General features: G+C 44.9%; 1 pseudogene; it reads right to left on the bottom strand.

Moving 5' to 3' along the window:
- Window positions 1-4,391: 4,391 nt before the first annotated feature.
- On the bottom strand, window positions 4,392-5,029 carry LOC107402507 (charged multivesicular body protein 1a pseudogene; annotated as a pseudogene).
- Window positions 5,030-6,374: the final 1,345 nt, after the last annotated feature.

Genomic DNA, 6,374 nt, shown 5'->3' with positions numbered 1-6,374 from the left:
AAGCATCTTCTAGACACAACAGGTTGATGCACATATGGACTCACAGAGACTATGACAGCACTCACAAAACTTGGACAAGTTCAAACCAGACAAAATCCGAGCACCAAGAAGGGTAAATGAACACAAAGTCCCACCCCTTGCAGGAAACTGTTTGCAATTGATATCTTCTGCAAAAGGAAAATCTGTATTCTCCCATGAAGTGTCACTGGGTGTACCAACCACATTTTAGTGCAGGCTCTGTGCCCAGGAGTAGATGACTAACAGAAAATAAATTCCATTTTGTATGTGTGCTTTTTGTTCTGATTTTGTTGTTGTTTGTTTGTTTTTCTTTTTTTAGTCTTTAATGATTTTTATCATTTCTTTTGGTTTTTGTTTCTGTCATTACAGTGAGATAGAACATGAAGCTGGGTGGGTAGGGAGTGGGTAGGATCTGGGAGGAGTTGGAGGGGGAAATATGATCAAAACATATTGTATGGAAAAAATAATAAAGAAAAGGATGTCCAGTGTCCTGCGTATTCTCTCGGCCCATTCATTATGTTGGCCAAAGAAATGAGACAACTTTACCTTACCATGGCTAATTTTTTAAGAATCCGTGCTGGCTCCTAAAGATCACTCTCTGTTCTGAATGGCAAAGCACCAGTTCAACACTCCAGGTTAGAGTCTTGATTGCGCAGCCATGGTCTCTGTACTGTTTGAATCCATTCTATTCCTTTTCTCCTCTGGAAACTTGAAGGTGACTCCATGTAGTCTTTGTCAGTGTCTCCTTCCTTCCTTCGCTCTCTTCTTAGGAGGGGTCTCATCTAGGTAGTCCAGACTGGCCTCCCACCGCAATCCTCCCGCCTCAGTGTCTCAAGTGCTACTACAGTAGGTATGCATTACTGCATCCACTAGTCTATTAACGGTCATCAACCATTCTGTGCCACACAGTGGGAAAATCAGAAGCAAGTGGAGCTGCCATTTTGTATAACCTTACCGTTTCCATCTTTGTAATTTTGCCAGTATCTGACTTTCTCCTAACAGATTCTCAATTCAAATATTTCCAGAGGCCTGCTCTACTCAAGAAACCAGAGTTCTTTCCTAATCTGCCTTCAGCATTCAGATCGAGTCCACCATAAACAATATTTTCTGTAGCCCTTTGATGTAAACATACTGCCACAGAGATTATATATTCCCCTCTCCCCCTCCTTAGTCAAAAGCCCGTCCCTGTCGGCCTCTTCAGGCTGTGGATTTCCAAGCAGGACAGCACCCTCTTTTCTTAAGGCCTCAAATGTATTTTAATAAGGTGATGCTGTATTACTGCTCCATTTCTCAGAAAAATTTCAAATTAAAAGGTATTAGGAAAAAAATCAAACATAGTACACCAATAAAAAGTGCACAGCGGAACTACCAAGATAGGCAAGGCTAAGAGCGATGGTCAGACCTTCAACACACAGCAACCCTGTTTCCAAGATTGTACTAGGCCTATCAAGAAAAGCTGTGAACAGCAGTATCATAGACACAAAAGGTCATTCATTCTTGAGCAGTCCTTACCCAAGAAAAAGATGGAGGCAAGTTAACACAAGACTTTTTTTTTTTTTTTTAAAGATATATACTAAATGAAAACCTCTAAGAGAAAATGTCTTCCTTAGGACATGAAGGCGTTATATATGATATATAACAGAATCATATGTATGCTGTAACCTCTGTGGATATTTGTCTGAATTCTTGCCTGGGAGTGAATGGAGGAACATTAATTATAACTCCTTTTCCTTTCTAGGATTTCTCCTGAAGTGTTCAGCTCTCCAGTAGATCATATTTTCCACGGGATACTCCGGCCACCAGGAGTCCTTGCTAAGGCTGTGGTGGTCCTCTCCTTGAGTTTGTTGTGGTCACATATGTCCACACAATAGGAACAGGCTCCAAGACCTTAGCTACTAATAGCTACCCATTAAAAATGATTTCATCCAGTGTTTATTCTCTCTCTCTCTCTCTCTCTCTCTCTCTCTCTCTCTCTCTCACACACACACACACACACACACACACACACACACACACACACACACACACAATATCCCCCGGCCCCCCATCCTGGAGAGGGTCTCACTGTGTAGGCCCTGATTGGTCTGCATCTTGACACATAGACCAGGCTGGCCACAAACTCACAGATCCATTTGCATCAGCCTCCCCTCTGGGATGCTGGGGTTAAAGACATGAACTATCATGCCCAACCAATGAGTCATCTTTCTTTGCTTTCATTCATCTGTTTGAGGAGCTCTTAGGTTTGAAGGACTGTACTGATGAGTGCATTCGTCTCCATCTCTGGTGACATGGCATGGCATTGACTGAGACTTAGGAGTCTAAAAGCTTTGCCATATCCCTGATGCCCCAAATCCTACTCTTGGATATCATCTACACAGCTCACTCTTCACCTCCCAAATCTTATTCCAGCTGCCCTTCAGGACAGAACATCAAAATAAAACTGAGTCTCTGGGTTGTCAAGCCAGGAAGCAACCTAGCCCCAGCATTCAAAGGGGAGTCTTTGTTCTTAGGTCCCATCTTTGTTACTTGCTGACTATGACCTTGGGCAAGCCACTTTAACCTCTTGCCTTTTCTACTGCAGAGTGCCAGGGAAGGCATGAGACTTCTCCGTCAGAGTTAAGAATGAAATGAGATGATACCCACACAGGTGGGTGAGAGTGGAGCGTTGCACACAGGTCAGCTGTTAGTGACATTACAAAAGCTTCTTGTAAGATGTGAGGACGTGGCATTGATTCAGAGTTGTGGAGTTTAACCAAGTCATCATCCACTCATGATCAGAAGGATCTACGTGACTGATTCGGCATCACAATGGAAGGAGAAAAAAGGCTAATGTGTTTGCTTAGCCCATTGATCTTCATGTCTCTTGACACCTTTACTAGTTCAACTGAACGAACACTCTGACTATTGAAACTGCTTTCAGCCTTAGATAGCTTAAGTGGAACGGTGGTTCCTGAGAAGCACTATAATTAACTCTGCTGTGTCACCCAGAACAAACTCTTCTCTGGTCCCTAGCTTCCAGGGAGAGGAGAAGGGGGCGGAGGAGAGAACAATTGACTTGTTTTCCTGTTAGCAACTTAATGTTGGTAATTTAGAACTGATAAAAGTAATTGCTGTCCTTATCGGTATGTTGTCTAGAAGTGTGTGTGTGTGTGTGTGTGTGTGTGTGTGTGTGTGTGTGTGTGTGAGAGAGAGAGAGAGAGAGAGAGAGAGAGAGAGAGAGAGAGAGAGATGGGGGTGGGGAGAGGGGAGAGAGAGAGATTGAGTTTTCTTCAAATCCACTGGTTACTGATAAAGTCTCAAGAAAGGAAAGTAGTCAAAAGATTTGGGCTTGGCCAATGCTATACACACCTCCTCTCCTATTTAAAATAAACTTTTAGAAATCAGGTTCTACATCAGATTTAATAAGCTTAAAGAAGTTTATGATATTGATTACCTGTGAATATCATTATGTAAATAATATCAGGAAGAAAAAGATTACTTACAAATTCAGTGTGTGTATGTATGCCAGCTTGGGCTCTCCCTGGCAAGGCTCTCAGTGTCTCTGAGCCTGCTGACCACAGATCTGTCATTAGGTTTTCTGAGCTGTTGCCCACTTCACTGCCCTGCAGGAGATTTGGGGACTACTCCCCAACACTGTGTATGGGAGCACACACAAAGACGTGTAGTTTGACAAAAAGATGCAGTTGGGGTAGGTCACGGCTGCTTTTTAAGAAGATACAGCATGTTCTTATTTATCTGCCTTCTCTCTCCTTCCTTCTCTGACTGATTATCTTATTAAAATAGATCATAATATGCTTTCCTCATAGTCACTAATGCCTTGCTAAAATCCTTCCCAGGCCACTGGTGTAACAGCCATTTTCCTGCTGATGGGATTTCCTCTCCCTCCCTCCCTCCCTCCCCACCTCTCCCCATCCTCTCCCCACCTTCTGTGACCCACACAATTTATTTTAATTAGCATCATGAATAATCTTTTTATGAATACATCAGATCATCACATTTCTGCTCAAGACCCTGAAGTGACTCTCCATTTCATCACCAATGAAAAACCAAAACCCTAATATTATTGACATAATGATATTCATATGTAATCAATGACTTAAATTGCTTTTTTTTTAAGCTTGTAAGTATGTTGTAACAGGCAGAGGGCAAAGCAGAGCCTGCCGTCTCCCAGCTGTGGCCCAGAGCCACAGAATTCACCCACATACCTGTGAAAATTTAACACCAGGACACACCACTGCTCAAGCGAAGAGTCAGTTCTAAGGTGCCTCACCTGGCACGACAGGACATGCCAAGGCAGGTATGCGATGAAAGGTATGCATGGAGGGCAGAAGGTATGTCAGGGGGCAGGGGAGGCCCCACCTGCCCAGGCCACACTAATTCCTCAGGGCAGCCAACCAGAGACAGCTGGTCTTTCGGACTGCGCAGCGCTTTTGCCCACAGCAGAGGCAGCTTCCGGAAGCTGTTTGTGCTCGTCATTTTCCCCATCAAGCTGCACGATGAGGAGGCTGTCACTTGCTCCTGAGGGGTAATCAGACATGGTGGCCAAGCATGCAGAATCTCCAGGTTTGATGTGCGCATGTCCAGGTTCTGTACAGGCTGCTCCAACCTGTCCATGACTGCAGACATCTTCTGTGGATCCATGGCACCTAGGGCCTTGTCTAGAGCTTTCGTCACTTGTGTCTTGCTCTGAGTCAGTCCCATCATGGTCACGGCTTTCTGCACCTTAGAAACCACTGCATCAACATGGGACATATGAGCAGACTTCTCAATTTCCTGTCCTCCTTCACTTTTGGCCTGCTCAGCCTTGGAGTCCTTCTCTGCCTTCTTGGCTAGCTTCTCCAGCTGCTTCACCATGAATTTCAACGGCACTTGGGGATGGTCCATGGCCAGTCATGCAGCATAGGATACCACCACTGACTCTTTTGCTTGTTTGTTTTTTGAGATAGGGTTTCTCTGTGTAACTGCCCTGGCTGTCCTGGAACTCACAGAGATCCTCCTGTCTCTGCCTCCCAAGTGCGCCACCACCGTCCAGCTGCTACTGGCATTTTAAAAGTAGAAATGGATTGCAGACATGGAGAGGGGAAAGCAACCACAAACATAACACACACATTAACACACCTTTTTAACTCTTGGCCACACATATAGATTATGTCCATATCTTGGAAATGAATTTCAGCAATACTGTAAGCAGATTGTTTTCCTGGGCAAGTTCCATCTGCCATTATCAGGACTCTGTGGATTGCTACCAAATAACCAATGTAAGGACCCTTAGAGAACCTGGCACCTGCCAGATAATGGATGAAGCTTAGGGTATTTGGTGCCTGCTGCCATTGCCACAGGTTCTGACTGGCTTGACAACTCTGGCATCTGATAGATACTCTCCCCAGCCAGGGTACCCCAGCAGACCTTTCAGTGGTCCCTCACCCTAACCTTTAATACTGTTTGGAACTACAGTGCTTAGACCCCACACCACGGGTACCCTGCAGGCATCCTCCCGTGGGGACTCAGTGCAGGTAGCAGCTATCAGAAAGACAAGGCTTGTTTTCTCTAACAACTTTCATTCTCTCTCTCTCTCTCTCTCTCTCTCTCTCTCTCTCTCTCTCTCTCTCTCTCTCTCTCTCTCTCAGCACAAACTCACTTCTCTTCGACTTCCAAATTAAACAAACAAACAAATAAAAACATTGTTGGGGGAGCCGGGGGAGTCTTCTCAGAATTCTCGATTTGGATCCTGAAACAGCAAAGTTATAAATTACCCACTCAGTCAAGAGACTCAAATATACTAAAATCAAGAAAAGCATTATAAAAATATCTTTTCATCTTATCTAAGTCACAAGCAGTAGTAAAGAGAAGTTAAAACTGTAAAAGCAAATCCCCCTATCTTATACAAACAAGTGCACACGGCGGGCGTAAATCTAGCAGCTGGTACCCTGCCCAGCAGTTTGAGAAAGGAGACAAAGAGTAGCTTCTTAGGGACTCCGGCTTGCAGACCAATCCCTGCTCCAGGGAGACATGACCTTGGCTATGTCAGGAAAAGTTCCTGGGCTGGCAGCTTTGTAAAATGTGAGTCATAATCCTGTCACCAAACAGAGGCTCAATCTTTCAGAGAGGAGAGAGGGGGATGGGGCTTGAGAGCCAGGTTCCCGGGGCCCAGTCAGTAACCCAGAATGGCAGTTTCCTGATTGAGTCAGGGATGTGTAACTTCCAAGCAGATCCAACCTGAAGTTCCGTCTCTAGGTAATGTCATCGAGTGTCTGCCGAGCACCGGATGCCGTGGCTACAGCAGTGAGCGTGACAAACTGGACCTCGCCCTTGCGTGCTTAACATCTGTTCTTCTTCTGCCTGTAGGGAAGCCATAC

This window comes from Peromyscus maniculatus, chromosome 1 (genome assembly GCF_049852395.1).
Source record: "Peromyscus maniculatus bairdii isolate BWxNUB_F1_BW_parent chromosome 1, HU_Pman_BW_mat_3.1, whole genome shotgun sequence".
Classification (NCBI taxonomy): Eukaryota; Metazoa; Chordata; class Mammalia; order Rodentia; family Cricetidae; genus Peromyscus; species Peromyscus maniculatus.
This window is presented reverse-complemented; position numbering and strand designations above follow the sequence as displayed.